We start from the raw sequence: 8,167 nt of genomic DNA on the forward strand, positions 1-8,167 counted from the left end.
TCTGTAGTTATGTTTAAATAATGTTTTAACATAAATTTATATTTGTTTATAAAATATCCAAAGAAATTAAAGAATAAACTTGTAAAAATTTTTACAAAAAAAACAGAAAAATGACATGTGATACAGCATTTCACCTAACAAAACAATATAAATTTCACAGTATCTGTTGTAATGTGTAGTGTTGTCTTCCAACTACTGGTTCATACTACCAGACATATGCATGTAACATTGGAAGGAAAAGAAAAAAAGTAAGAAATATATAAGTAATCAAGAAAAGAAAAAGCACAAACAACTAAAAGGAAAAAGACAAAACAGATTAACCATTAATTCTCCTTTACACAGCCCAGCAGTAATGCAGAGTACAGTGGTCCAAACCATCCTGCTCACATACATCGATAAATCTCTTTCTTCCACTCCCTCTGCTGTCCGTCTCCCCAAATCAGTGACTCTTTCCTTTGAATAAGTGCATTCCCTTTTCCCAGTATCTCTTGTACCCTTCAGATTTTGTTTTCTCTTTCAGGATCTCACACTAAGGAGACAATATGATGTTTGCACAGGTGGGTATGATTTACTTCACCTAAGTGCATAGTGTCTAGTTACATCCATTTACCAATATCACTCAATGAAATTGAAAATGGAATAAAATACCTACCAACAAAAAAAATCAAAGTCCTGATGAATTCACAGGTGAATTCTGCAAAGAAATGTAAAGAAGGTGTAATGCCAACTCTTCTCCATGTCTTCAATGAAGTTAACAGGGAAACAATTCCCTCAAACTCATTCTTGGAGAAATATTACTCTGATACCAAAACCAGAGACAGACCCAAACTAATAACTAAATTACAGACTGAGCTCCCAAATGAACAGAAATGAAAACAAATCCTCAATAAAATCCTACCAAACGGAATGCAGCAAATCATCAACAACATTGTACATCATAACCAAATAGGATTTCATTTCAGGAATGGTGCAATCTATGCAAATCCATAAATGTAATACACCACATCAACAGAGACAAAAACAAAAATTACATGATTATCTCAATAGATGGAGAAAAAGCTTTTGAAGAAGTTTACCACTCATTTGTGATAAAACCCTACAAAACGTTGGAATAGATGGTTCTTATTTGAACTTGGTATAACCCATCTATGACAAATCAACAAACAACATCATACTAAATGGACAAAACCTGAAAGCCTTCACTTTACAATCAAGAAAAATACAAGGATGTCCACTGTTACTACTCTTATTCAATATACTTCTGGAACATTAGCCAGAGCAATTCAGTAAGAAAGAGAAATAAAAGGAATAATCATTGGAAAGGAACTATTTAAACTATTATTATTCACAGATGACAAGATACTGTATGTAGAAGGCCCCAAAGACTCCACAAAGAGACTCTTAGACTGAATAATCAACTTCAGTTGACCAGTGAGGTGCAACATTTTTTCACATATTTATTTGTCATTTGTATTTCTTCATTCATGAAACTTATATTCATCTTATTGCCTACATCTGGATTGGATCTTTGAATTTGGGGGACCAGAGAGAAAAGTGAGAGAAAAAAGTTACCAAGGAAAGAAGTGTGTCATACTATCTTCATTTCGAGAGGACATGATCCTCTATAAAAAAGATCAAAAAATGGACCTGATGATGAAATGTACCTAGATAGCAGATTACAAAGTAGATTAAAATTTAATACTAAAGAAAAACTAATAACCATTAACAGCCTTTCTACACACCAGCAATGAGCATGCAGGGAAAATAATCAGGAAAGTGATTACATTCATCCTAACTAAATAATATTCAATAATGTATTTAGGAATAAATAAAAGTGGCAGAGCTGCATAATAAAAACTATAATATTCTGAATAAAGAAGAGAAAGAGGTCACTAGAATAGGGGAAGACATCCCTATTCTTAGATAGGCAGACTCTCACATAAGGTCTATACCCAGAGGCAACAGGACCAGGCCCTAAAGAGAGGTGAAGCTCTGACATGCCCAGTGTGGATGACCTAACTATGCCCAGGGAAGATGCTGGCCCTAGCCACACACTGTCCAATTCCATTGTAGGAAATGTCCATGAATTCAGGCCACAGAGATGCAATGCAGGCCGGTGGTCCTGGGCCGGGTGGTGCACTGCAGGACCTACTGTTTGGAGGTTGATTGCAGGGAGAGGGAAATATCCACAGTGATGGTGGCCATGGTTGCCACACTGGGCATGCTGAAAGCCACCGAGGTGCTCACATTGAATGGATGAATTCATGCCAGATATTACATATCATGGGAACAGGAGAGGCCAATGGAGCACATGCCAGCAAGGCCATTGGGGCACACAGCCTCATGCCTGCACCGGCTGCATGCAGTCTCCAACTGGGACTGGGCAACTCAGGTGTGTAGGAAAGGAGCTGAGGTCTTAGAGAGACAGCCCTCACCTCAGTCACCAAATCCCAAGGTCAATAGAAGTCTCTGTCTCTCCCTGAATCCCTTATCCACTGAAAACCTAAAGCTTTGGGCGACTACTGAAGACTTTAGGTAGTAGATGGCCAAGCTGAACAGAGCACAAACAGGCCCAAAGATATGCTGCTCCTGAGGGGGCTGCACAGTGTTTGGTGACCAGGTGTTCCCATAGCTTCAGGCGATTGAGGACCCCCAGGAAGGTCCCCCACAAAATAAGTGTGGGGATACCACACACTTGTTCTGGGGTGCCTGGTCCCACAATGGGTTGGGCTAATGAGACTTGGCACAGAGCTGGAAAGTCACGCTCCTCACTTAGGAGCTGCTGCCACGGCTCTGGAAGGGAAGGAAGCTACCAACACAATCAGTGCTGCATGTGTGAGAGGACACAGGGTCTCACCAGATCTGACCATTATGTTCAAGGTCAGCTACGCACCGGAGCACAAACTAAACAGCAAGAACCTTGAGAATTTAGCAGGACCCGGGCCTCCTGAGCCAACTCGTGGATACAAACAACGTCTGCAGTCTCAGAATGAACGACTTCAGACCTCACCCAGCACTGGGAAAGGGAGAGAGCCAGATCCAAGTGAGACCCACACCCCAGAGAAGCCAGACTCCTGGCCTGTACCGAGGAGCCCCCAGCACAGATAGGGTGTCAGAAGCCTTTCTGCAGATGTGCGCTCTCAGGACCAGGCTTGCCTGACCACCATGACCTCACAGCAGACACTGACAGCAACTCCCCCACCTAGGAACCCCATTCCTGCCTTTCTGGCCCTGACCACCACAACAGTTCTGCCTCAACCTCACTTGTTTGTGAAATTGGGTTTTCATTAGATTTCATTTGGAAAAAGTTTGCTGCTGTTTACAAAAGGTTCAGAGATGTTCACCTCTCTCTAGTCAGATACCAAGTGGCTCCAGGTGATAGGTGTCCTGAGATGTCAGGGCTGTCCCTCCTGACTCCAGCGCAGACTCAGCGAGGTGGTCACAAAGGCCAATTCCCGAGGGGTCACAGAGCTAAAAGTTCGCAATGAGCCACCACTGCCATTTGTGCCGAGTCATTTCCAACTTGGAGAACGGGACACAGGGGACACCCACAGAAGGGCTTGCCTCACAAGAATAACAGCCTTGGGCCTCACCTGGGTCTTGGGGCGTCTGGGCAGAGCCAGCGCTGACACCAGCCCTCTCAGGCCAGAGGCACACAGGCAACAGAGGCACAGCTGGACGCCGTGCAGGGAGCTCCTCTCCTCCCAGGACAGTTTCCAGGCTCTGTTGGTTTCTCCCAGCTGCACTCCCCACGATGGCTCCTGAGGGCCTTGACTGCTGCGCTTCCTCTGTGCCCAGGAGGCCAGGACAGACACACGGCTCGCAGCACACAGCTGTCCAGGGTGTGCTGGGCTTGTCCCGGGCAGCTGGGTCCACGCCTTGCCAGCGCTCAACCCAGGCTTCCTCCTGTCCTCAGCAGCCCCACCCAGCTCCATCCCAGGCTGCGCCCTCTCCCTGAATCCTCTTCTCACACCCGATCTGAAGTCGAGTTTTTAAAATAAATACTTTGAATACATTTCCATGTATACTTTTACAATGCACTACACAGTGATGGAAAGTTGGTCATTTAAAGAGGTTTGGTGCTAGAATTAAGTCTACATATGACCCAAATAGATGTTGGGACATAATCCAACTAAGATAAGTTATTAGAATTTATGGCACTTAGCATAAGCATGCCTCAGTTACACTATTGTGACATGCTCACACTAGAAAGCATTCATTATTTTTTTGAAATCCATATTCACCTAAAAATTTTCCTCTTTTATTTGCTCAATATAGGGCCAGGGAGATGGCTCAGCAGAATAAGTGCTTGCCTGGCAAACACAAGGGTCTCAGTTCAATCCCAGGTTCTGAAAAAAAAAAAAATAAAGATCTATTTGCTCAGTGTGGCCAACCCATTCTCCATATATTTACACAATACACACTCATATTAAAAATTATATATTATAAGATATATGTGAGAACTAGTCAGCAGACATGCTCCTGAAGGCCTCAGTTTTCAGTGTACAACTCTCTGAGCCACTATGGCTCACCACAGATTCCATGCAATCCCACTACTCACCTCAGCGACCAACACCACATTTCAGCACAGCTGTGACTTCCTGTGCCACTGTGTGACCACAACTCCCAGCATCCCACACAGTGACTGAAGGTCAAAACTCCCAGCATCCCTCAAAACTCTACCTCCACCAACTTCCTGGTCTACACCATGCCCATAAAACACCCTCCTATCTCCACTTGCAGGCACATGCTTTATTTCCCAGAAGCCTTCAGGGCGTTTGTGGCCAGGCCTCGCACATTGCAGCGTATGCAGATGTTGCTCCCTGGAGAGGACAGGTACTGACCAAGTATCTACAATGGTAGGAGCAGCCAGACATTGGCAGGGTTCCCTTGCTGCCTTCCAGGGCCCTGAGTAAACCCAAGCCTGTGTTAGCCTGCTCTGGGCCTCAGGTGGCTCCGCACCTGGGCAGAGCTGAGTGCTGTCACCCAGTGCCCAGTCCTGCTCCCAGGAGCCGTGTGCTACAAGTACGTCTATCCTGTGTGTGTGGAAAATGTAAATATGAGTGTGTCTGGGAAAGTGTGTGTCAATAATGATGTCCCAGACACCCCTTGTAGTGCAGAGCCTGTGTTGGGAGGTGCAGACTTCCTGGGTGAGTGCAGTCCAGCGCTGTGAACGTGGACTACAAACCCAGCAAGGTGTGCTCTTCGTGTCCCCTGCAGAGGAGCCTCAGGTTACACGTGGGGAGCGCAAGGGCGACGCCCTCCAAGCCGCTCCATGCCTAGCTTTAGAGTGTCACTTGGAGTGTGTAAGAAAACTGGTGTTTTTGCTTTGTGCATTCCCCACCTGCTTTTCTGGGAGAGATTTCCCTCTCATATTAGCTTCTGCCAAAAGACTAATTTCTGGGACAGGCGGTAAGCACCTGTTAAATTTTTCAATTTGATAAAATTTCAGACACTGTAAGGAGTGGAATCTATGCTGCACTCCATGTAATCATTGTGCTCCATTAGAGTTTAGTTAGCTTAAACATGCACATGACCAGCCAGGCAGGTGGCCCACACCTGTGCTCCCAGACTGAAACAAGAACAGGCAGGAGGGTGGCAAGTTCGAGCCCAGCCTGGGCTGCAGAGCAAGACTCTATCTCACACAACAAACAAAAACAAATTCATGAAGCCCAGTTAGCTTAGGTCTCAGATAACAATGCATTTTTTGTTAGTACTACTGTTTCAGATTTAGAATATTAATAATTTTTAACACATTAATGAAGTAATATAACTCTACACCAGAGTAGTGCTGCCAGACTTAGGAAAAATGTAGAAGGTTCAGTGAAATTTAAATTAAAAGAAAAGGTATGGTTACTGTTCATTTTTAACATATTACTGTATTTAAAACATTTTAAATATATTTTACTTTTTTTTTTTGCCAATACAGCCCACCCTGAGGGCTGGGCAGGCAAGGCATGTGGTGTCAGGGATGGAACCGCAGTGCACTGGGCCTGCCTACACTTCCCTACGCAGGTGCTTTAGACTGCTGGGTAAGGTCCTGTGTTCAATCCCTGGTACTGCAAATAAATAAATTAATTAATTAATTAATTAATTTAAAAAAACATGGTTTATATTGCTCTTGGTAATCTTGAACTCACCAAGATACACAGGGTGGACGTGAACTTATGATCCCCTGACTCAGCCTCTAGTCTGGATTAAGTGTGGCTCCATCTGTCCATCCCTCTGTCCTTGGGCCCCATGTAGCACCCCAATCTCCTGGCCCCCAAAAACCTCCCTTCTCCCTCCCAGCACCTCAGACAAGGACTGGAGTGAAGGAGCTGGTGCCAGCTGTGAAGCCCAACCGCACTGCCCCTAGTAGAGACCGGCCAACTGCCTGGCCCTCTGTGGCTGAGTGCTCCTGATATCCCCACATGTGCCACAGATGGTGCAGACACCCTGACCTGAGACACTCTCATCCACAAAGATATCACTCCCCACCCCCAAGTACACAGACACCCCCAGTCCCTGGACCAACCAAACTCCAACCACAACTTACTTCCACCCATGTGTCCCACGTCAGGACCCTCCACCCCAGGGTCCACCTGGGTCCTGCTTCTTAGCATAGAGAGAAGATGCTGCCTGAGACCTCCAGAGGAAACCACTTGGACCTGGGAGGTGAGAACTCAGGCATTTGCAAAAGCATGTATGCAAAGCTGGATGTGGAGATGCACACTTACGATCCGAGTTCTCGGAAGCCTGAGGCAGAAGGATCAAGTGACTTGGAGGCCAGCCTGTTCAATATTGTGAGTGAGAGCCCATCAAAAAAAAAAAAAAAAAGGAAAGGAGAAAGAATAAGCATCAAAAAAAAGTTTTCTTTTTCTGTATTTTAAGGAAGGGTCTAAAGGTTGTCCAGAGTCTCACTACTAGGTCAGACTTGTAGTGATTCACCTGTATACAGCCTCACAAGTGCTGGGGTTACAGGCACACGCCACAGCTCCCCGTCTCAACTGCCCTCTGAGCATGCCTCAGAGGTGGGCTCAGTGCTGCAGGCCCAGGGATGAACCCCCAGGCCCTGCACCTGCTCGCAGGAACTTCAAACCACTGAGCTATTTGGCCGGCCTCCAACAAGTTTTTAGACTCATTTTGTTTTTATTGCTTTTAGGGATGTAGAATTTCCCTTTTCTAATGTTTGTGACTGTTATATAATTCTCTTGTTTGTTTTACTCCTTAATAGGACCTTTTAATTCAAATTCTTCTCTGCCTTCTCATCTTATATTTCTCTATATTTCAGTTTTTCTATATTCTCCTATTCCCTGCCTCATCATCTTTACTATTACCATTATAAGTTATTCTGAATTTTTAGATATTCAGTGACCCGTATGCTATTATTACTGACCTATATTCCATTGTTCATGGTTATTAGGTATAGCATTTAAGAGATATTTGCTGTATGTCAGTGTTTTCTACATTATTTCTGATTATCAAATATTACCCAAAAAAGATAATAAAAATGCACCACTTGTAATCAGCAGTTCCTTTCCTTTTACGAAACACTAACTTGATTGAGGTGTATATTTCATAACACAATACTCTGTTGTAATGAAGGGTAATAATTTTAATACCATTGCACATTAGACAGCCATGACCAACATCAATGTGAGACCCTCATCCTCTGAAAAGAAAGCCTGCACCCATTCATACCTCATCACCGGAACCATCATTCACCTAATAAACACCAAAAAGTCAAAGCATTGTCCATGGCCATCCCTAAGATATTTCAGACAACTAAAATCTTACATTATGAGGTACTGGCTTTCTTTATTGTCAAAACATTTTAGAGGTTCATCTATACTGTACTACCAGCAGGCCCTTTTCTTGTGAAGTACTATCTAATTCATGAGCAGTTCATATTTGTGTGCCAGTGTCTCACACGGATGGATACTGAACCCTCCAGGTGCACACAGACACCAGCAGTTCAATGCAAGGATCCTGCTGTGCTCTGGAGACCGGGCTCACGTGGGCTATTCTCGTGTCCTGGAGAAGAGGCTGTTCCCAGGAGAATCCCACAGCGGTTCTAAGCCCACGGTCCTGACCTCAAACTGCGTGCGGTATTCCTTTCAGGCTTCAGCAGGATGAGGTAGCACTTGGGGAGGAAGATGCCCCCCAGCAGCCCTGCCGTAGAGGC

General features: G+C 44.7%; 1 pseudogene; it reads right to left on the reverse strand.

The window, feature by feature from the left end:
- The window catches only part of LOC101590721, a 71,180-nt pseudogene extending 68,975 nt beyond the window's left edge, over positions 1–2,205 (reverse strand).
- Positions 2,206–8,167: the final 5,962 nt, after the last annotated feature.

The sequence above is a fragment of the Octodon degus genome, unplaced genomic scaffold (assembly GCF_000260255.1).
Source record: "Octodon degus isolate 3935 unplaced genomic scaffold, OctDeg1.0 scaffold00322, whole genome shotgun sequence".
NCBI classification, from domain to species: domain Eukaryota; kingdom Metazoa; phylum Chordata; class Mammalia; order Rodentia; family Octodontidae; genus Octodon; species Octodon degus.